The sequence below is a fragment of the Takifugu rubripes genome, chromosome 6 (genome assembly GCF_901000725.2).
Source record: "Takifugu rubripes chromosome 6, fTakRub1.2, whole genome shotgun sequence".
Taxonomy (NCBI): Eukaryota; Metazoa; Chordata; class Actinopteri; order Tetraodontiformes; family Tetraodontidae; genus Takifugu; species Takifugu rubripes.
Window position 1 is genome coordinate 688,480 of NC_042290.1, and position 25,000 is coordinate 713,479.

General features: G+C 44.6%; 1 protein-coding gene across 18 annotated transcripts in view; it reads right to left on the reverse strand.

The window, feature by feature from the left end:
- The window catches only part of tcf4 (transcription factor 4), a 128,692-nt gene that overhangs the window by 68,419 nt on the left and 35,273 nt on the right, over positions 1-25,000 (reverse strand). The window lies entirely within an intron of this gene.

Here is a 25,000-nt window from a genome sequence, read left to right on the forward strand (position 1 = left end):
AAAAAACCAGTCCACACCTCACAACTTACTTTAGCTCCTTTATCTCATTCCCTAACTAGCACACAATCATATAAAATGTATTATTTTTTTTGCCAACTCTCTCGCATAGAGCGTGAGTCTCACATAATTGGCACAAATCTTCACCTCTACATCTGACACATTTCCTAGACATGAGAAAAGCATCCTCCCCATAGAACATCTTTGGTCAAACACATGTTTTACTGAAATCAGACATAAATGCAGGCCAAGGATTGATCAATTCATGACAAGAAGGTGAGGCTTTACTTGGCAGGTACCCCAGCCTCATTTTAATACACAAACTGAGAGCGTCTTGCTGTGAAACAGGTGTCTGATGAATCCTGAAGATGCGTGGAGACAACAAAGCTAATTTCCTCTCCAGCTTCTAAACAGGCTTCCCTCTCCTCCGAGCTGTGGGACCACTTCGAGCCTATTTTTTTACCACACAACCCTTCTTGCCGAAAAAAACCTTAAATCTTCAGCCAGTCTAAATATCAAACCACAGTTAGTGCGTAATTACATTCTGCGGTGGCTGCAGCCGTACGAGACGAGATGAAGGGCTTTATATTGAGAATGTGCAGAGCAAAATGAAGCATGTACGTGGTGAAGGGTTTGAATCAGGTGTGCATAGACCAGTGCTGAATGCACGCCAACATGCTAGTCGATGCAGAAGAGGCTGATAATTACAGGCATACAGAATGTGCATGGGTGCGTGCGCGTGTGTGACAGCGAGAGAGAGGGAGAGAGAGAGCAGTTCAGCATCAGCTATGACTGATGCCAGCTGGACTGGTTTGGCAGATATACAAAGACTCCCCCACACACACTCATAAAGTAGAAATCAGTGATGCAGATAGACACATGCAGACATGTAAATGACTCCAGTCCTGTTTATAGATGAATGTACACAGTGACACCTACATACAAATGAACAATGTGATGAAACACTATCCCGCCAGAGAGGGACAAGGCTCACATTGAGCTCACTCATATTAAGACAGCAAAGCAGAAGAAAAAGAGCATCAAAACTCTTTTAACGTGACTAGCGAGAGGCTCATTAACATAAAATAACCCAAACACACACGACAGAGTCCAGGTTTCACAACTGTGTAACCTGATGAGCAAAGTTCAGCTCCACCATCTCGACACACACATTACACTCGCGGAGAAAAATCTCTGGCATTTTAATTAGAAAAAAGGCAGACAGGGACGGAGCAACGCATGACGGGGGCAGCTGCAAGAGTACAGACAGACAGACAGACAGACAGACAGAGGATACAGTTGTAGTTTAATATGTACACATTTCTTCAGCATTCTATATTTTTGAAGAAAATCTTTACACAACTAAGTTTTTCCAAAGTCAAATTTGGACTGAAGGAACAGCTTCAAGGGTATCGATCAGAGTAATTCATCATGTGCAATCAGAAGTATTGCCTGAAGGTTTCTAAACAGGCGACATATAGTTGAGAAAGACATTACTTATATTATCATCTTCATAACTATGATTGCTTCAAATGTTTTTCTTCCAAAACTTCCCAAAGTCCTTAAGAACACTGTCTGAAAGAGAGACAGTGATCATTCTGAAAGTCCTTGTAGTTTTATGCAATAACAGTATATATTGTCATATAGTGTTATTCAGCTCTGATCAGTGTGAAACCACTTCAGAAAAGACTCATTAACTCTATTATTTTATCACAGATGGTACTAAAGATTGGAGGCACTGAACAGTTCTCTGCTACGTCAAGTGTTGCTGATAGAGAAAGCACAAATTAGCATAGCATCAACCAGACTGTCATGAACTGTTCCAAAAACTAGAAGATTGAGGAAACCCGACCCTCTTGTAGGCCTTGATCCTCAATTCGACTTGTGGGTTTATTGGAACTAGGATGTAAAACACGATCAGCATCCTAAATGAAGGTGGATACTAATTGATATGATGCCCAGGTTGTGATCACCTCTAACTTGCACAGAAGATTTAAAATAATCAGTCTAAAGCCTCAAAAGCTTCTTAAAAGCAGCCTTTCTTTTCTTCTGCTACCTTGGGATCTCTCTCAGGAACCCCGCAGTGACAGAACTTTCCTAGATAATGAACAACAGCAGCCTGGAATGGAAGCATTCCTCATTAGAATATGCTGGCTACAGATGTCCAAAAGGTGAGGTTGGCCCACTCTGCTGGGTGGAGCCCATAGAGAAACCAGTGAAGCAGGAGGACCAAATCCCTTCTAATCCACATCAACCACAGACAGCCAGGAAGCACAAATAAGCCCCATCCCAGGCTCAAAGGTACCAAACAAGCTCATATTCTCATTAATGTAATATCCAGTTGTACCGCTAAGGTTCTGTTGGAGTTCTGGCCTTGCTTTGACTAGATTAGACAATGATCAGCTCATCATGGAGCTCAACTAAACCACATAGATGCAGTCTTGTTAGTCCAGCGCTACCAAAACAGCCTGTGAATGTGTTAGCAAAGATGAGTGACCCAGTCAGATGTACACACTCACTGGACACACGCTGGACACGCGTGAGCCACAACCACTTACAGCACCTGTGTGCGTTCACAACGTGTCAACACATTAGAGTCACACACCAATTAAACATGTGGAACTGTGATGTTCATGGGTCTGGACTCTGAAGACCACTGTAGCTTTTTCCTAAAGCAGTACACTGACGTCACAGTTTAAAGAAAGAATTCTGGGATGTAATTCAGACCTGCAGCAGCACAACTTGCCATGATAAACGGCATCAAAGCAAATTACCAATTTCTTTAGCGACAGCAGCATCAGTCTGGATGTGCTGTCACAAACAAGACACCTCAAATCAAGTCAGTGGGCACAAATATGTGTGTTGGACCTCCCTGTTGGTCACCATGTGAACTACACTACATTGACACATTCTGACTAAACCCAGGCAGTAGTTTGGTGCAGACTGGCTTATTCCTGTTTTACCAGCTCTGCCATTTTTGTTAACGTTCACCTGAATGATTTTAATAAAGTTTAACTGCAACACAACATCAGCAGCAGCAAAACACAGATGATCGCACACACACTAGACAGACTTCTTCGTCCTCCAACAGCTCAGACATCATTTATCCCAATGCTCATTTCAACAGTCTTTTATTTGAAGTAATTATCATTGATTCCTATAAATCACAGCAGCCCTTCACACAGGCAGTGCTTGTATCCGTGAAAATGGTCATGTGACTAACACGAATTAGCTTGTCCAGGACAGAACACACCACATCTTACACAAAGGTGCTCTTTGGTTTTTACCATCAATAACAGCAGGAGCTCATTTCAATGGCAAACTGACACAAACATACACTAAAACGTCACTTCATCGGTTCATCGGGGGTCTCCGCAGTAACAACCAGGTAGCTGTGCATGTCACATGGGCATCCACTGTGTTTACGGTTGTGATTTGTCATTCACGGAGAGGGGGGAAAAAGCGAGAGGATGGAGATATTCTTGCAGTCGACATGTAGAATCTCTTTCAGTGAGGCGTGTTGAACCCTTCTGTGAGTGAAAGGAAACACTCAGCAGACGAGATCTCCTCTGACATCCATATAATGAGTCCATTTTAATAAAACTATGTGACTAATAGCACGATTTAATGAGGATGGTGAGATGACACGTGGGAAGAAAGGGAAGAGAAAAGAGAGAAAAGGAAGTGGGGAGGGGGTGAGAGATGGATATAGAAGAGGGGTTAAAACTCCCTCTTCTCGCATGCTGGGTGTGCATGTGTGTGCATGTGTGTGTGTGTGTGTATGTACAAGCTGTTTGTGCATGTGTGTGATGGGGGAGGGTTGGACTGTGCAGACATGAATCATTCTGAGCGATTCAAGCGTTTCCATGACACCACCGGGCACCGGTCCAGAAGTTTCTACAAAGTCTGAAAGGTACACACACACACACACACACACACACACACACACACACCAACACACACGCTGTTCCAGTTAGGCTGAAATCATCACTCCTGCTCTGAATCTTCATATGTATTCATGGTGTTGTCTGCCTGTATAAAGCGTAACATTTTAGAGGATCAACATTAATTTAAGAGAAGATGGCCGATGAACAACTGTCACACACACACACACGCACACACACACGCACACACACACACACACACACAGATACACTGACAAATAATGTTTCCCCCACCACCACCAATAATGTCTTCCCAGCAGATCAGGATGTCACCATTTTCACCACACATCAGCCCACAGATGAATGTATGAGCAACTTCAGAGATACCGCATCCTCATCACATCTGCCAGCCTCTGTTCACAGCATATATGGCTGCCGACCCGATGATGCTAATTTGTCCATCTGAAAGTTGTTTTATAAAGTGTTTTAAAAGAGTTTTTTCAAAAACCTTTTCTGGTAAATTCTTCGCCTTAGTGTGTATGTGTGTGTGTGTGTGTGGGTGTGTGTGTGTGTGTGTGTGTGTGTGTGTATCGTTCTGGTCGGATGGGGCTGCTGAGTTATGTTGGTCTGGTGTAAACAGTGGAACTGAACTGTTGTAATCCACCCACAACAATCTCGATCCGGATTATTGTTATATTTATGAGGTTCATTTGAAATCTTTGAAATGTGATAATATGAAAATAGAATTAGAAGAAATAAGAAATAACCTCAACTCCAAAAGCTTAAATCCAGTTTCTGGAGACACAAATCTTCAACATACTGTCTCATTATTCTTTTATTAATTTGTTTTGAGGGTTGTTTTGCTAAAACTCTTCTTCCTAATGTTTCATTACTATCAAGTTTTCTTCCTGCTTCTTTATTTCTTTTGGGGGGGTTTATATCCTGATACTGATGCCGTTTATAATTGCTTCCTTGCACAAATATCTCATTTGCCACCACATGGTGACTTGTTACAGCAGCAGTAAGAGACGACCCGTCTCTTACGCTCCACACCAGAAGCACGTGCGCGCGCCCGTGTGGCAGTGTAACACTTGTTCCCTGCTCCTGTGAACGAGACCCAAACAAGTCTTTCTTTTACCCCGGCCCCAATTAGCATTCTCCCCTCCTCCACCTCGGAATCAATAGACAAACAACACAAACAACAACGGAGCGACAAGCAGGACGACACCATCGAAAAGAGAAACGTGCACGTCCGATTAATGCGGTGTTAAATTTAGGAAACAAAGAAAAAAAAAAAGATTTTGGTGGCAGGTTCTTTGACTTCACTCTGCGTTTTACTGGATATTTTGTTGGAGCTCTTCACTGAGTGTCTCCCTGTGCTTCTATATGTCCGTATGTGTGTTGGGTCTCAGACAAAACAGGGCTGCTGAAATGCGGCAGGCGCTGCAGATTTTTGTTGGCTGGCTGACAGCGGCGTGCCGGTGCCAAACCCCGGCGGCAGAAAAACGACTAAAAGACGCATAAGGCTGGCATTAGAGCCCCAAATCTTCTCTCCCCCTCCGTCCTTCCTCTCCGTTTTCGCTCCGCGGCGGTTAGTTGGTCGGTCTCTGATTTGGCAACATTCACATCCACCCTTGAATTGATCAATTTCTCTTTATTTCGCTCTGATTTCACAAACAGGAAACAACCGAAGCGGCTCTGAAGGCCGACGCACGATGACATAATGATGCGCATATTCCCCTTTTCTTTGTATTTTGTTTAACCTCCTGCTCTCTTCCAAAGTGATGCTAAATTAGTATTTTGGAAGGATTTGACTCTGTCGGGGTTTATATTTTCCCTTCCATATCTGCTGCTTTTGTCTGCAGGATTTCAGGCAGCACTTCCATAAAAACAGACACAATAGCTGCTGGAGTTGTATCCATGAGGCACCGAGCCCACGTTCCACCTAAACCTAAAACAAACGAAGGAAACAACATACTCTAATTATGTTCAGGAGACAATAAAACAGCAAAATGGGGGAAAATATCCTGTTAAACATTGAGGATTACCTAAAAACTAAAAGCCTGATGGTGTGTTTGGAGTCCATTATTGATGAAACAGTATTCAGCAGCAGCATAAACAAAGGCAGGAAGCTCCCGTCAGAGCCGTAAATTGTGTTTATGTATTGTTTGCGAGACAGGCGACGACTGCCGACGTCGAATTAAAAAGGTTCTTAGAGATGGATTTAACACGTTTGCTCTTGTCTACGGGGTTGAGATGGAAGGCGAACCATGCAGGCACACAAAGAGCGAGGTAGCAGCGAGAGAAAAGGTGTGAAATTCGGAATTAGCAGCACAATATGTTGAGTATTAAAGTGGCACACAATGAGAAGTGGGAGCAGCACGGCAGAGGGTTTGCTGCTCACCGACACCAGCTGACTGCAGCGAGGTGCAACATTCATGCTCAGAACGCGTCCATGTCTCACCAACACAGCTCGTTTTTTTTACGAAGAAGCAGGCCTCACGTGCACACTCTCAGAGACAGAAATAAAGCATCGCTCCTGTCTCTGGACATTAGAAATGCAGGTTTCTGTTCCGCTGATCACAGACTGCTGCCTAAATTAGCCGTGTTGCCCCAGACGCTTGACACTTTCACCCTGGCATATAGTTCTGTTCTGCAAAAATGTGGCGTTAATCGGCTCTTTGTGGAGGAGAAGGACCCAAGAGGATTAACTGAGGGGTCAGTTGTTGTCAGGAGTCAAAGGTCGAAGGGTCCTTCAGCAGTCAGAGGGTCTCTGATCATGTCCACTCCTCTCCTCCATCACTTTACTGTCCTTTAACAGTTAATAACTGTTCAGGCACACAAAGATATGGATATGAGTGATAATTCCAGTACTGGGAGCCAGTTGGTGAGGCAACTGGTTGCACTGGTAACAGATGACAGGTTTCAGACAAATCTGCATATTCAGATCTCAGATTTGAAGGGCACTCAAATGTGTTTCTGCAGAGTGCTTGGAAGTTGATTTATTCCCCTATGACAAATCCATTTTGTACGGTAATAAAGTTGTAATAAGCACTTCTGATGGTTACCTCAAAAGGTGTGTTCCATATTTCCTCTCATCCTAAAAAAGGACGGAGAGTTGCAGACGTTACTTTAGCTCCACACGTTAAGTGACAGCGTTGTTCCTCCTCCCACCTTAATACCTGTATTTAGACAAATGTGGCAGCGTTTGAACACCTGGGCGGCTGTAATGTGAGAGCTGCGGCTGCCGATCGGGGAGCCGCGTCAGGCTGCTGATGTGCTCTGTGTGATTTCAGCACGACCACCTGGCTGCAGAATAATGACAGATCTGCCCCCACGCAGCGCTCACGAGCCGGTGATCAGAGAGGCACCGTCGCAGCACGACGGACCCCACCTGACACCACACGAGGGTGGAAAAGCACGGACAGGGAGGAGGAATGAAGAGACAAGCCACCTGAGCGCCTACGTGCACGGAGATGACTGTCACCTGCTTTCTCCACAGCACAGAAATGTCAAATATTAACAGATTATCCCCCATCTGGCAACATTAACTACAAGACTGCACCTTGGGCTCCATTAGGCCTTATGAAAATTCACTGACCACAATTAAAGCCGGGATGGAAGAATGTGCTGTTATGCTCAGAAAAACAACAATTAAATCTTTTGGCTGCAGCCTATCAAAAGGAAAACCCATAAAAAAAATTAGAAGAATAAAAAACTGGCAAGAAGCTCCGTTTAGCTGGTCAAAGAACCGTGAATGTTTAACATATTGAGAATTAGCTTTAACTGTGTCTGTGTGTGTGTGTGTGTGTCTTACTGAGATCCTTATTTAAAGGAAGGGGTTGGGTAATGTATTGGATCTATGGAAAGGCAGCAGTACAAGAATGTGTGTGTGTGATTGTAGAAGATCAATAAAGTGGCTAAAGCAGGAAAACCTGAGGGGAAAGCTTCCTGTCAGACAGATATTCTCCCATCAGGCTGGTTTAATTGATCTGAACCACCTCCATGTTGTCTGAAGTTCAGCTCTTCTACACGAGTGATTCCAGGCATCGGTGGAACTGGATCCGCGTGTTGCTCCACATGCTTGGGGTGAACGTGAGCCACAGAGATGGCAGATTGGGCTGGTTTAACACTAACAGCGTGGCTTTTCAGCTCTTTGTCAGCTCCCCTTCCATTCAGAGCATGCCAGCACAGACTCTGCCTGTCCCCACACGGTCCTGCCCTGGAAGCGTGGGAAAAATCAGGGGGAAAGGCAGTCGCTTTACCCCTGTCTGTTGCCAGGGAAACCAAGCAACAGATGTAAGGTTAAGACAGTGAAACGCAGGGAAAGTTTCTGCTTCTCTCTCTATTTGTGCATGTGTGGTTGGGACTCGATTCCACCATCAGGACACTCCAATAAGGACTTCAGAATCCTCTGACAGAGTCTCCAATGTAATAAACGCTAACTCAAGTAGTAATCAATGCAATAGACCCAGAATTAAGAAATTAGAATAAAAGAATTCAAGACAACTGGAGTTATTGCTGCTGCTAGATGATTAAACTCAACGGCAGGGAAGAGAATTTTAATTTTCCTGATTCCCTCACAGATATTTATGAGGATCAATTTTACATCAAGAATACAACAATGTTGAGCTGAAGGTTCACTTCCACTCTTTACTGTTTTTATTGTCATTACTTATTTGTGGGATTTGAGGAATATTTACTTGATTATTTTGCATATTCATTGTCATAAAAGGCTGGTAAATGTCCACATTCCCCCAGAACTGATTGTTTTCCTAATGAACGACGACACTTTGCATCATTAACTGTTTTATAGCCGGCACGCTTCTTTCTTTTATTTATTTATTTGGTCCTGGAATCAAACACGCTGTCACAAACTGCAAAATGCAATTAAAATAAACAAAATTGGAAAAAGTCATCAACTGGCCCCAATCACCTTTCTGAGGGCCCCAAAGAAAACCCTTCAGTAGTATTGAATGGATCCTCACTCGCCTCCTGTTACACTGTGTATGTTTATGCATACTTTGGAGTGTGTGTGTGTGTGTGTGTGTGTGTGTGTGTGTGTGTGTGTGTGTGTGCGTGTGCGTGTGCGTGTGTGTGTGTGTGTGTGTACTGGGGAGCAGGTGATTGGTTGGCAACAGCTGGAGAGGGACAAGAGAACACAGCTGCAGGGGGGAAGAGGAGGAGGAGGAGGAGGAGAAAGAGAGGAGGAAGAGAGGAGGATATACCACTGGAAGCCTCTCCTGATATATGACACATGGACGTTCACGGCTGAATTCATATCAATTCACTTCTGATTTGATGTCTGTTCATGACTTTCATCCCTTCATCTTTACCTGATAGCAACAACATTCACGGCGACTCCCAACAACACAGCAGCTGACCGTCAACACAGCACATAATCAATCGCAGTGATGACGCCATTTACGAGTCAGCGCCACGTGTGCACGTACAGGAAAACTGTATGTTTATGGGCAGACAATAACGTCAGTATTAAATGATGGACAGTATTATCACAAAGCATTATAAAGTTATGTAAAGTAGCAGTAGCCCCATAACAACCATAACCATATGCATCAAATATATGTATCTAAATATTTATTTTTAACCATACAAAGGTTAGTTTAAAAGCACAAATTAGATCACTCAATGTGCTGCGTCGACATTTGCAACTGTGCTAACGGAAGTTGGGTTATTTTATCTTAATTTTTTTTACCTTAGATGAGTTTATCATGAACATTATGTGCAATCATTTGCATCACAGCAGTGATGCTCAGAGCGGAGATCTGACAGGTGAATCGTGTCCATGTCAGCTGGATCAAGAGAGCGTCTGCAGGCTGTCAATCACCAAACTGCACAAGGCAGGTGGAGGATGTGTGTGTGTGTGTGTGTGTGTGTGTGTGTGTGTGTGTGTGTGTGTGTGTGTGTGTGTGTGTGTGTGAGGGATAGAGAGAGAGAGAAAGAGAGAGAGAGAGAGAAAGAGGTCTTGAAACAGGACCCAGATGATATATTCATGAAAAGTGTGCAGAGATCGGCAGCTCGCAGGACCTCACATCTCCTAAATACACGGAGCCCCAGCTGCTGTGGAAACATCTGTCCTGGAAGCCCAAATCTGACAGGTTTCATAAAGGACACAGCTGAATTTGTCTCCTTAAGCATTTTCTAGAGAGAGGAGACAAAGCAGAAAATCAGCAGCTTCATTTGGAATATCTGGAACTGCAAAATCAAGAACAACCCTCATTTGTATTGGGTTATTTAGATATTATATTACATTTTACATCCTCTCTTAAAATTCCCCCACCAGGTTCAGTTCAGGGGCTGTTTAGAGCAGCCCAAGTCTTCAGAGTTACTCACTGAACAACAGAAAAGAAGAAAGACAGAGCAAAAAGGAATAAAAGAACCAAGTAATGACAGGAAAGATGGACTGACTCATTAAAGAGCAGCAGAGGGTGCTCCAGCTCCAACTTCCACGCAGCCACGGAGGAGCCTACACGTGCTGACGTATACGTGCTTCACGGATCCATCCGTGTGTCAGCCAGCCATAACTGAGCCACCATATGAAAGGTCTCTGAGGGGAATAAAACCTCTTAGAAACACAATCGCCACCTCTCGTTTCTGTTCTGGCTGATCACCGTTCGCCCGCGGGCCCCATGAAGGAGCGTTGTGGCCCCTACTCCTCCAGGAGCCTTATTTCATCGTCCTGTTGCTAATAACCAGGGTGGTTTCGTTGTGCTCACAGGTTTGCAGCAGGCATGCAGGAACAGGCTGAACTCCTGACTGATGGACATTTCTATTTTATTTTGACTGACCATCATGATTAATTGGTCAAGTTTTCTCATGGAAATATCCTGAAAATATTTCACACACAGTCAATACAGCAATCATAGGAGCCACAAAAGGATCGTTAAAAATAGGAAGATGCAAACACATCAAACATTTATTATTTGGTTGAATCAATATGAAACTGTTAAATCTTGAAGAATTATAAGATAACCCAAAATTGTTCCATCCTCAGCTAATAATAAGAAATAAAAAAAACTAATACAGGCAAAAGTGCTGAAATGCTAAATTAGTCTGAGTCAGGAAGATTGTAGTGTAACTGTCAGGGGAACAGTAAAATTAAATATACACTCATCTGCTTCAATCAACCAATCAAAGGGCACCAGAGAAACTCCCAGGAAGTCACCTCAGCCAGCACACACACTGGGAGTGTGTATTTGTGTGTGTTTGGAACATGTCAGGGCTGAACGTGCTTCATGATCTCTCATCTTACAGTCGAAAGCATCAACAGTCATCACCCACACACACACACACCCACACCCACACACACACACAGACACACCCACACCCACACACACACACACACACACACAGACATAGGCTGAAAGGCAGCAAGTTAGCGCTTAAAGCAAAACTGGGCTTCCATGGCCATCCATTATCACTGACAAGCTAAATGTACCATGGTACACCATATGGTACAGAGAAAGAGAGGGAGAGAGAGGGAGAGAGAGAGAGAGGGAGAGAGAGAGAGATTAAAGTATGAGTAAAGAGAGAACAAGGAAAGATGGAATGGAAGGTGGCACGCATCATAGTTATTGTGTGTTTTCTTCATTTACCACAGTTTATATGTATTTTTTCACCTTTTTAATGCCTAAAAGTGTTTTCTTTTTCATCGCTCATCTTTCTACTCACGTGTTCTTTAACAGACTTTACTTAACTGATATAATTTACTTGCTAATTTACAATGTCTGCTTAAAGAAATGCATCGCGCTTCCAGTGTCTTGACAGCAACAATATTGGATCTGTCCAAAATCCAAATGTCTGTGCTGGCTCGCAATTTGGACAAATGTGAGTGTGTGTGTGTGTGCGCGCGTTTGTGTGTGTGTGTGTGCATTTGTGTGTGTGTGTGTGTGGGCGGGGGAGTTTGTGTGTGTGTGTGTGTGTGTGTGTGTGTGTGTGGGTGGGTGGGTGGGTGTGTCACACAAAGTGTTGTGAAGCTGTTACCTGTGAGTTTTCCACCACAGGAAACATCTGTTCAGACAAAACATACATGTTCAGTTTAGACAAAACCACTATGAGGACACACACGCACATGCACGCGCGTGCACACGCAGAGCCAGTTTTACAACAAAGAAAACGACTGTGCCATGTTACTGCAGAGGGGGTAGTGCCATGTTGGCAAAGCCCAGGGGGCAACCGCTATCTTGTGCCAGGACTTCACTCTCACACAGGCACACACGCACAGAGATACATGCATGCAAACACACATGCATGCATGTACACACACGCACGCACGCACGCACACAAACACACCCACACACACACACACACACAGTCCGCCTGCTTCATGTTTAACAACCACAGAAGCTCTTTTGCATTTAGCCTGATTGATGAGCTCTTTTCTACATATTTCTACATCGTATATACTATATGCTATTGTGTGTGTGTGTGTGTGCGTGTGTGCATTTGTTTATGAAATATAAGTGTCCCAAAATTATACCAATACCAATTTAAATGTTTTTATTAAAATTATTACTGAATCTAACTTGTGCTGTTTTATCCATCCGTCAATGTTGGACGTGCGCACGTCATTTCCTCATTTGCATGGAAAGAATTAGGAGCAAATATATTTTTGGTCTGGTCACCAAACATTAACCAGAAATCATCAAGAGGATGAGGTCGACATAAAACAGTAATTTACAGAGATTATCCTGCTTTAAGCGTCTAATCTGTGGAGTTTTATTCTTTCTATGGATTAACGTGCACTCTGGGTGTCTTCCTCTGTCCCTCCACAACGAAACATGACTCCAAATGCTCTTCTACACCCAAGACATGACTGTATAATTACTGATCTGACACACTGATATAGATCAGCAGCTCTCCAGATGAAGGGAGGGGGAGGTGAAAACTGTCAAAGTAAAAGTCAAATTTGATCACAACGTTTGTATTGAAAAAAAAGAAAAAAAATACTGCTGTAACGGAGCCCATGATTCCTTTGGAGCCAAATGGGAGTGATGGACAGAGCAAACACATGTTTACCAGCAAACCAGCAGGACGGCTGCTGGCGTCCTGCAGACACAAATGACATCATGTCGCTGGAGACAATTGCAAGCTGCCGAAGCCTGAAAAGCAAAGTATCGGCATCAGCTGTGATCAGGTGTTGAACCCAGGAACAGCTATCTGTCACCATCAGCCCCAACAAAGAGACCAAGAGCCAGCGATACGCTCCGGCTGAGCGGAGCACAGGTGTGCTCAGCTCCGCTGGGCTACAGTTGCTACTGACAGATCTGGGAAACGTTTGGATTCTTCTTCTTTTGCTTCCACAGGTGCGTCTGTCCGTCCGCCCGGCCTGCCGAGAGGACGGGCTGGGTCAATGCCAGGAAGTGGACCTTAGAAACCGTGCAGGAAACCCAGTGATCAGGGCTGGTTCTAGGTGATCCTGGACTGGATCAGGGAGGTCCTCCACCCTCCATCCTCTCCTTTTCTGGTATCTGTCTGACATTTCTGACTTTTCATTCCTTTTCACCCCTACTTAATTCCCTACCTCTCTCCCGCTTTCTGTCTCTCTCTCTCTTTCATCTCTCACCATCTGCCCTCCTCTATCTCCATTTGCCTCCCTCTTTTCTCCCTCCCTTTCTCTACCTCTTCCCTCTCCCCCCTCCCTCTCGTCCCTCCCTAAAACTTGGCAGTGATCCCCGCCATGATTTTTTTTCCCTTCCACTTCTCGTTTGGGGGATTGTGAATGAATGCGATCCAATCTAGAGCTCGGCTAAGAGACATGAATTTTCATTAATTACAACCTTGTCAGCAAAAGCATTATGGGAGCTGAATATGAAAATGCTAATGAGAGGAGCTCATTTGCATATTTTTCTTTGTTGGAATGTCATTAATTATTACGTTTTATGATGATGAATGCAGCTGTCGATGACTGGCCCTCCATGCCTAATTAGCTATCAGAAAGCCCTCAGATCAAAAAAGGGATCGAGATCCTAAACTTCACTTTATGTTTGTGATAGATCATTGTGGATGTTGACTGAACAGAAGACATCTGCAGTCTAATGACCGGTGTTGGAACGTGCACGGGTCACTGCTGAAAGCTGCTTTCTCCCTATTCCAGTAGGAAGGTGACTGGCAGAAGGTGTAGCTCACATTTTGGTCCTGCAGGTTGAGTCAAAGTTGGACAGAAAGTTTCAAACGTGAGCAACCGGCCTGTCAGAGCTCATCATCACCTCTCAGAGGAGCAGCCACTCTCCAGCTCTCCTCACCTCTTTTCTTTTGTCTAACAGGAATAAAAACCGAGTCTTTAAATCCCCCCCTCCAAAAAGTCCCCCCCTTACTTGGCTTAATGAATGCCAGGCTTAATTAGAGCACCATGATGTCAGAGGCATTAATTATCAGTTGGCTTCGTTTCAGAAAACACACACAGCCTCTCTGTCTTTCTCTCTCTTGCATCTGTTTTTTTGTCTCTTCTCTATCAGTTTTCTGCACCTTCACAAACGCGCCTAAAATTTCTCCTTTGAAATCTGTCCTGAAGTTCTACTGTCTGGGTTTTAGAGACAAAATAAAGAAGATAAGAACCAACTTTGTCAGAGTTTACAGCTGAAATCTGCTGCTTGTTGCTGAATGACTGAAGGGTTCAAATCGGTGACGTTACCGGTGTTTTAACGCTGGCTCGGGCCGCAAAACAGTGGTTTTGGTACTGTTACAGCGCCTGAGCATTTTACCTACAGCAGGAGCAGTCAGTCTGTCAGTGTGTAGTCAGGACAGACGGACAAGTCAGAGAGAAGTGAGCGAGAAACAGGGGAGGTAAAGCTCCAGATGCAGGCAAGGGCAGACAGGTAGTGGGATGAAAGTAGGCTGGTTCAGTTCTATGAGTGAAAAATACTTGTTGAGGCTGAAACATCAGCTTTGATCTACTGTTTTAACTTGTTTATTCTCACGGCAAATACTATCATTAAACCCTCATGCTTAACTCGAGCTGCAAATCAGCTTCACCAACATGGAGAATTCTCTTTTTCTCTGCAGCAGAATTTCTTATCTCTGACATGAAAATCTCCTGGAGCTCCTCTTTGGCCTCTGGGAGCCACAGTCAGAGCTGGAGCTCTCTCTCTCTCTCTGTGAGCTGTGGTGTGAGCTGAGAGCGTTCTTGTTTGAGAATTTTTCAACTTTTCTGGCTGTTTTAAGCTGTGTTGTTGTTAGGTTTTGTCGGTATAGTTTAGTTAACTGTTGGTGGTGTCTTGTGTCGGTTTATTAGTTTAGTTTATCGATGTTTTGGCGTGTAACCAGCCAGCGTTTGTCTGGCTGGTTGGCGTCTGACGCCATGGTGCTTGGTGGTGGTAGCGGGGATCTCTCGCGGTTAACGCGGAGACATGACGTTAAGGTGGGGGCCAGGTCTCTGTACACCGTGGAGGAGGTGGCCCTGGCTGTGGGGGAGGTTATCGGACATGGGTCTGTGAAGTCGGTAGGTTCGAGGCGGTGCTGCCTCTGAGCCAGCCGGCCACCAAGGTTACCCTGTCGAACGTGCCCCCATTCATTACGGATGAGTTTCTGTGTCGGGAGTTGTCAAGACATGGCAAGATCGTTTCTCCAATGAAAAAAGTCATTTCTGGATGTAAATCTCCCCTACTAAAACACGTAGTGTCTCATCGTTGGCAGGTCTATATGATTCTTAACAACCACGATGAAGATCTGGATGTGTGTTTCAAAGTCCGGGTGGACGATTTTGATTATGTTCTGTTCGCCTCGTCGGTGCATATGAAATGTTTTGGCTGTGGCGAAGCAGGACATGACAGGAGGAGTGTTTGTGGAGGTAGGGAACACGGGTGGAGAGTGTGTACAGGGGGACGAGGCAGGTGAATTGAGTGTACAGGAAGGTAAGACAGGAGGAGTGTGTGTGGAGGTAGGGCACATAGGTGGAGCGCGTGTACAGGGGGGTGAGCAGATAGGTGAGACGGGTGGTGTGAGTGAGCAGGGGGAAGCTGGGCTTCAGGTAGGTGAGGTGGGTGAGGAAGAGGAACTGGGCTGTAGTGGAGCAGCTGAAGCAGTGGAGTTGATGGAGCAGGAAGCCGGTTGGTCTCCAGCTCCATCGAGGCTCCGCAGCAGTAACAGACCTGGTCCTGTCAAAGCTAAAAAAAAGCAGACAGACAGGTAGACAAACAGGAGGAAAAAGAGAAGAGCCGGACAGCAGCTACAGCGAGGGCTGTGTGTCTGATGATGGTGACCTCCAACAGAAGAACCTGGGCAGACAGGAGGACAAGTCCTATCCTCCCAAAATGTTTAAAGCATTTTTACAAGAGACAAAAAATATGTAGGGGGTAAACATTGAACACTACTTTTCAGACAAACAGCAGTTTTATCTTTCTGCCAGAAGCCACACAAAAAATAAGGCTGAGGCAGGTCTTACTGATCAGGAGGTTTTTAGACTGGAAAAACTGATTCTTAAAGTTAGGAGGGAATTAATGTAAAGATGTTGGGAAATGCACCTTTTTTTTTTAGCTTCATCACTGTTTTATCTCTCTGTTTTTATCTCACACTTTTTAATGAGTAGTTTTAAGATTGGGAGCTTAAATATAAATGGAGGCAGAGAGAAGAAAAGAGTTTTAGTGTGATTTTGAACAATGATTTTAAAGAAGATTAATGTCATGTTTTTACAAGAAACTCACAGTGATGTTTTAAATGAAGCTGATTGGTGCAGGAGATGGGAGGGGAGGGTGTTTTTAAGCCACGGCACAGCCCTCAGTGCCGGGGTGGGGATCCTCTTCTCTAAGAGTTTTAACCCAACATCTTTTACTGCTGATCATGTTGTTCAAGGAAGGTGCCTTTTAATCACGACCCATTTTGACCAGTTCAGTGCTGCTTTTATTAATGTGTCTGCTCCCAACAGTGGTGCAGAGAGGAAGACCTTTTTAGAGACACTCAACAACAAACTCCAGGGGTGTGGTTCTGTCGATTATTTATTCTTGGGTGGTGATTTTTACTGCACTGAGGATGAGGTCTTAGACCGGAACCATGCCGAGCCGCATCAGTCCTTGCAACAGGTCCTGAGGCAGCTGGTCTACTCCCATGGTCTGGTGGACATGTGGAGAAGGTCTCACACAGGCTGCAGACAGTTTACGTGGTCCCACGTTAGAGAAGATAGGGTGTCTTTAGCTCGTTTAGATCGCTTTTACTGTTTTAAACATAATTTTAATGTGTTTAAATCATCTAATATTGTGCCTGTGGGTTTTACTGATCATGCTTTGGTTTTATGTGCTGTTTTTATTAACAACATTTTACCAAGAAGCGCCTACTGGCATTTTAGTTCTGTTTTAGCATCTGATGTGGGTTTTAAAGATGCTCTTAGTTACTTTTGGGCTGGTTTTAGGCAGAGAAAGGGCCTAAAACAGTGGTGGGACTACAGAAAGACACAGATCAGAATGTTGTCTCAGCAGCACACTCTCAATGTTACTCGTCACATCACCGGATCTATCAGGGATCTGGACGTCGAACGTTTGAATGAGTCCAAAGGAAACGGAGGATCTGTTGGAATCCAAAGACCAAAAAAATGGTTTTAATGGTTTTAGTGCTTTTAGTCAAGGACTGCCCAGGGTCTCTAAGGAGACCAACCACTGAATTGAGCGTCCGTTGACGGTACAAGACGGTGCATGCGTTGACGGTGCATGCGGCCCTGCATTGACTGCAGGGCCGCATGCAGGCCCCAGGCATCGGGCATCGACGGACTCTCGGTGGAGTTTTGCAAGGCTTTCTGGGACATCCTCGCTCAAGATGTCCTAGAAGTCTTCAACGAGACTTCAACAAGTCCTACAGGAGAGCCGTCATCACCCCCTTCTGCCGAAGAAAGGGAACCTGCAAGACATAAGGAACTGGCGCCCTGTGTCCCTCCTCTGCACAGACTACAAGATACTCTCCAAGGCCTTGGCCATCCGGCTGAGGGAGGCAATGGAGCAGGTCATCCATCAGGACCAGACGTACTGTGTACCTGGCAGGTCAATGGTAGACAATGTCTGCCTCATTAGGGATGTTTTGGAGGTCTCCAGTTCATCGAGGATGAGTGCTGGTCTACTTTCTTTAGATCAAGAAAAGGCTTTTGACCATGTTGAACACAACTCTCCCTGGAACCCTTCCTCCACAAACTACGCTCTTGTGTTCAAGGTCTGTTTTTACCGTGTTTTAACAGTAATGTGGTTTTATCTGCCTATGCTGATGATGTGGCTATTTTTATTAAAGACCAAGCAGACATTAATGTAGTTTTAAATGTCACCGATAAGTTCTGTGATATGTCATCTGCGAGGGTGAATTGGGGGAAGAGCAAAGCCCTGGTCATCAGCGAGGGGCTTCAGGGCCTCCCAGTTCTCCCTCAAGGTCTGACCTGGAGGAGGGATGGCCTTAAATATCTCGGAGTGTACCGGGGAAATGAATGCATGGTAGAAAAGAACTGGGAGAATGTTGTTGAAAAGGTTGAAGAAAGATTAAAGAAATGGAGATGGGTGCACTCCGAGATGTCATTCAGAGGAAGGGTTTTAGTCATCAACAACCTCGTAGCCTCACTGCTGTGGCACCGTTTGGCCTGTTTAGAGCCACCACCAGGCCTGCTGTCCCAGATCCAGGCTAAACTGGTTACCGTAACTTCTTCTGGGGCGGCTACCACTGGGTGCCACAGTCAGTCCTGTTTTTATCCAGAGACCAAGGGGTTCAGGGCCTCATCCACCTGGCCAGTAGAACAGCCACCTTCAGGCTACGGTTTGTGCAGGGGTACCTGACAGGACCTCCTGACTTAGTGTGGAGGGATGTGGCCAGCTGCTTACTCAGATGTGTGAGCAACTTGGTACTGGATGCTGCTCTGTTTTTAACTGATTTCAAAAGTTTAAATTTAAGGGTTTGCCAGCTTTTTATCGGAGTGTTTTTAAATCCTGTGCTCTTTTTAAATGGAAGAAGATCCAGGAGTCCAGCTCTCTGCACTGGCTGTTAAAGGAGCCCCTAGTTCAAGGTGGCAGACTGGATGTCTGCAGCAGCGCCATGCCCGGGCTGATGGGGGCGCTGTGTGGCTCCAGGACTGTCACACTAAAGCAGCTGGTGGAGGCAGCTGGTCCGGCACTGGCTGACGCCCGGACCCTGAGCACTGTACTGGGGCTACGTTCACTACGGGTGGTGGAGAGGACCCTGGAACTGTGGAGGAGGAGGCTCTCTGTGAGAGAGAGAAGTCTTCTCCTGCGGTACGGCAGAGAGAGAGCTGAGCCGGACCCCACGGACATCTTCCCTGACTTCCAGCTGAGCCCTAGATGCGAGGAGTTCAGCGGGCCTCTCCTGAAAGCCGTCTGCAAGAACAAACTGGGCCTTCATGGAACTGACAATAAGACTGTTTATGTGAACATTGTGAAGACAATTAACGGACAGGGGCTACTCAACAGAGCGGCCTCTGTGTGGACAGACAGGCAGGGGGAACAGAATCCACAATGGAGAGTCCTACATAAACCCCCTATCAAAAAGAGGACCGGGGACCTCCAGTGGAGGATCCTACAAGGAGCTGTCGCACTGAACATCTACCTCTCTAGATTGAACCCTGCTGTGTCGGACCAGTGCCCGTTCTGCTCAGGGTGAGAGACTGTGTTTCACGCGTACAGTGAGTGTGAGCGACTCACTGTACTTTTTAATGTTTTAGAAGGTGTTTTTAACAAAACGTTTTCTGTCAGAGGTTTTGTCTATGGAGCAGGGTACAAAAAAGCTGCTCATAACCAGTTGGCAGCTGCTCAATTTTATTTGTGGAGAAGCCAAGATGGCAATCTACATCTCCAGGAAAAACAAAATTGAAAAAAAAGGAGATTGTGAAGCCACCTCAGTGTGGCGTAGTAACATCCGGTGTAGGCTGAGGTTGGAGTTTGTTTTTTTATAAAATGATGAATGACCTCAGCCGATTTTGTGAAATATGGTGTTACAATGATGTACTCTGTACTGTAAAAGAAGACAATATGCAATTTGCACAAACCCTTATGGGATAGTTGTATCGCTGTTTTATAGTATTGATTTATTTATTTATTGTTGATTTCGTGTTCTGAACAGGGCGCTCGTGCCCCTGTGTAAACTGTAAATAAAGTATTTTTGTAAAATCTCAAATCTCTCTCACTCGCTATAAACACAGTTTCTCACTGCACATCTCTATCTCTCTCACCTCTTAGACACAAACAAGCTCTCTCTCTGCCTCTCTCCCTCCCTCTCTCTCTCTCTCTCTCTCTCTCTCACACACACACACACTCACACACAAACGTAGCATGGCTGGCCAGATGGGACTCTTCCACATGACCAAGCCGATCAATCAACACTGAAGGGCCCAGGTGCTACTACGCACCATTTCACAGTCTGTCACACACACACAAACATGCACACACACACACACACACAAGTTGTACACACACATAGTGGCACAGATATACAGAGATAGAAAGATAAAGGACACACACACACAGAGGTTAGAATACACACCAACACACACACACAGACAGTGCAACATGAATGACCCCAGTCTGGTCCCCAGAGGACTCATCTGGATGGATGACAGAAGATGGAGAAGACAGACAGATGAATTGAAGAGAAAAACAGATAGATAGATAGATAGATAGATAGATAGATAGATAGATAGATAGATAGATAGATAGATAGATAGATAGATAGATAGATAGATAGATAGATAGATAGATAGATAGATAGATAGATAGATAGATAGATAGATAGATAGATAGATAGATAGATAGATAGAACTTAACCACAGGTGTAAATATTAACAGCTACATCACTACTTCCTTTATTAGCCTTTCAATAACACATAATTACATTTGACAGTTTTTCGTGCAACTAAAAAAAACCTTCCTGGGATAATGTCCCACTGCGATTGGGGCCCCTGAAGTGCTCCCTGATGCTTCCAGATTCCAGTGTTTTACATTTCCGCCCTCTCGTCTTGACAAGGGCCATTATTACAACGTCAGATCTAATTACACATGACATTTACATAAGATACACAGCCCCTTCAAAACAATAATATCGTGACTTCTCTGCAGTCTTTGACATTGTGCTGCTGTGTTAATACACCGAAGTCGGAGCAGCAACAATCAGAGCTGGACAACCTTTCCAAATCTGACAAAAGAGACAGAAACACCGCAGCTGGAGCATCATAGCAATACTGAACTGAAGAAGCCTTCTGGATATAAGGCGAAACGTCTTCAAGAGAAGAAACCCAGTCCAGTTGACAGAGAAAACTACCTTGGATCATAGCAATAGATTATTCTGGCATTCTATTAATTTATTGATACTAATTTATCAGGTCTTTATCACCAGACCTGATAAATCTGTTAGAAAGAAAATTAATCTAAACCAATGGAACAAAAGATTTCCACCCACAAAATATTCATGGGCAGCAGGTAAGAAGAAAAACTACCGGTAGATTACAAAACTATTATTATTATTATGCTATGAGGACTGGTTGGAATTCTGCTCCAATAACATCCCCAAGCGTTATCATTGGGCCACCACTTGTCTTCAGGGTGCAGTTCCTTTCCATCTAATTCTAAAACCTTTTGTCTTCTGTGCATTTAAGACACCGATAAACTGCAAAACCCCTAAACAATCACCTCCCTTCCACACAAACTACTGGGTCAAAGGCTGGTTTAAGGGCTTTTTCATAATCATGTATCATTATCTCTATTGTTGTGTTTGTTTTTCTTTTTACAAGCTGTAAAGTGAGTTCAGAAAAAACCTTAAGCATATGTTTCGGCCATTTTGAAAGCTGTATTATTTATATCACAGTGTTTCCTCTTTACACTTCTGTGTTTAAACATTCTGGGCACAAAAGAGCCAGAGCTAGCGGGGAGAGACAGGAGGATGACCTTGGCAAAACACCCAGCTGAGGTAAGGGGCTCCTGGGGTGGGGAAGGAGACAGGAGGGCCTGGCCTCCATGGAGAGGAGACGAGGCCATACAGAGATGGAGAGAGGAAACAGGGGGGGCACAGAGGACAAGAAAAGGAGAAAAGGACACTGTGTGGGTGGCAGAGAAATGTGATGAAGAAGAGGATCACCAGAAAACAAAGATGATATGAGCGGGCGTTAAAAGGAAAAGCTGAGGAAGGGCAGAGGAGGAGGCTGAGAGAAGAGAAGCAGGATATAGAGGAAGGAAGAGAGAGAGCGAGACAGGGAGAGACTGTATGTGTGAAAAGTGTCCAGATGTGACCTCCTCAGAGGGGGTCCAGCCTCACGGCCCAACACTCATTAATAAGGTCACACAGAGGTGAGACAGACGGCTGACTCACAACATTTCAATGGAAACAACCAGAGAAGAAGGAGCAGGATCATCAGGTTTGTACCAGTGTTCCGCTGTCCCTCCACGTCCAGCCTGTCCTGCTGCTAGCACAGCAGCAGCCATTTTACTGGCGCAGCTACATAAACTTACTGCTCTCAAATTAACTGCTCTCATCAGTAAGCTGTGCTTCAGAGGAGCCACCTTCTGTGCTTTTAAACCAATAACTCCTTTAAACGGCAGCAAAATCCCTGAATGTAAAGACGATGATGTCCTCACAGGGAGGTTAGACCTTGCAGGTGTCTGGCTGCAGAGGACAAAAACCAGAACAAAGAACTGAGACACAGAGTCTACCTGACACATATTTGCACGTGTGTGTGTGTGTGTGTGTGTGTGTGTGTGTGTGTGTGTGTGTGTGTGTGTGTGTGTGTGTGTGCACGTGCTACGTCTTATCAGTCTGATGTTTACTCAAGTGTTCAGAGAGGTGAAAGGTCAGGATTGACAGCTGAGCCCTGATTGCAGGTGTATCTGCAGCTCCACTCACACATGCACCCGAACCCACAATTCAACTTCATATTTGTTCCTCTCATCAATCAAATTGAATGCCAAAGCTCAAACAGTTGTCACGACAACAGCAGTTAGCTTTCAGATTACAAGGTAGCGTAATGTCAATAGCTTGAAAAAAACAAAAAAAACGGCACATTTCTGCAAAATTATCCAAATTTATCTATGGAAGAAAGTTCTGCAGATGCACACGATGACGACAGAACAGGAGGACAACAGGAAGTGAGCTGTTGTTTCAAAATAAAGGTCCTAATAGTGGAACTGTGAAAATGAAACCTTGGGATTAAACGAATAAAACCTTGAATTTAGATGAGCTATTTACCTGTTTGTGGATGACAAAATTAACACTTATAAAGTAGGTCGGAAATTTGACATTATGGTTATTTAAAATACTTGGATTTTCACTTAGATTATATCTCATGTCTGTGTGAAACAGAACCAAATGCTCAAACCACATAACTTCATCTTCACTATCAAGATGACGGTTACAGAGATGACGAGGCGGCGGTGTGGTGCACCTGCTCGTAGCTCTACCACATATACATGCACGCACACATATAGTCACATGTTTGTATTGGCACAAATAGAAGGTGAAAATCACAAAACACCAATAATATATAGCATGAAGCACCCACGATTCAAAAGTCTGCTCATTATATACTCAGTCCAGCACATACACACACACACACACACACACACACACACACACACACACAACCACACACACACACACACAACCACACACACACACGTGCACGCGGGAGGGGTAGATTAATCTAGTGGGGTCACTGAGATGACACTAATCCCTTCACTGATTATCTAGAGCATAACATCACTCTAATCTGATGGGGGTGGTGGGAAGTTAAGAAAGACAGACAAGGTCTGAGAGAGAGAGAGGAGAGAGAGAGGGGGGGAGAGGAGAGAGAGTGAGGAGACAGGGGCGAGAGAAAAAGAGGAGAGAGGGAGAGAGAGGGAGAGAGAGAGCTCATGCTCAACATGTTGGAATCATGGAAGCCTGAACTGTTATTCCTGCCAGTTCAGTTTTAAAACCTTGCCATTAAACCATCTAAATGTGTTTGACTGAACTACGTCCTGCAGCTTCTGCAAGAAAAACAAAGAAATATGGGAGTGAAGAGCCGTCAGGGCGCGCTGGATTCTCCATTCATCCATTATCTTCCTCTTATCCAGGATCAGATCACAGTGGCAGCAGACTAAGCGCAGTATTCCAGCAACATTTTCCAGCTCCTCCTGGGGATCTGGGCAATATAGACTATAATCCCTGCAGTGAGTTTACAGCGGGTGTTATTTAGACGTGCCTGCTGATGCCTTTATAAGGGAACGACCACCACTGCACTTCCTGAATTTAATCAACACAAACATTCATTTTTGGTTCAGGTTTTTCATCGACACCCGTTTCAACAGCACTCGTGGTGAAATAAAAAGTCAAATTTTGACAATAATGGAGAACTCTAAGGGAGGAAGCAGCTTCAGAATAACTGTTCCACAGGACTGCTCCCTGATGACGACACGACATCTGTCGGCAGACGTCAGATCTGCCGCCCTTTAGATGAGCTGTACTCTTTGACCCAGTAGCATCCACCGTAGCAACCACAGGCTGAACGCTGCTAAACACATGTGAATGTGTGGTGGGTTCGCCAAAGTGTCACATTGGGCTCTACACATCTGTGCAGAGAGGATCGATGACAACGCAACACACTCCCATCAGGACGTGCAACAAAAAGATTAAAAAAAGAAGACAATCACATTTCCACAACTGTCGCTGAGAAGGATGATTTCACTAATGTTGTAACTGTGTTTGTGTGTGTGTGTGTGTGTGTGTGTGTGTGGGTGTGTGTTCCATATCCCCACCTGTCTCGCTCTCTTAGCGTTATCATTATCAGAGTAAATTGCAACCCCATACACCAGATGAAGAATACAATATTTCCATTTCTGACTCTGCATCGTCCCCTCGCTATCTGTCTGTGCTGCGACATCCCATAATCACAACACTGTCACAACACATCACACACACAATGGATCATCCTCCCAAAGATTCCCAAAGTCTGAAGTTTCCCTTATTTCCATGATGGCAAACTCCCGTCAACCGACACCAGAGCCAGGATCCCATCAACTATTACAACCATTCTTCTTTTTTCTTTTTCATTTTTGTTTGGTTCTCAGCTGATTAAAGTAACAAATGGTTTCTTGCAGAGAGAATCTAATTGTACAGGCAGATTTGATTTCAACAGATGTGTTTACAAGAATAAAGTTTTT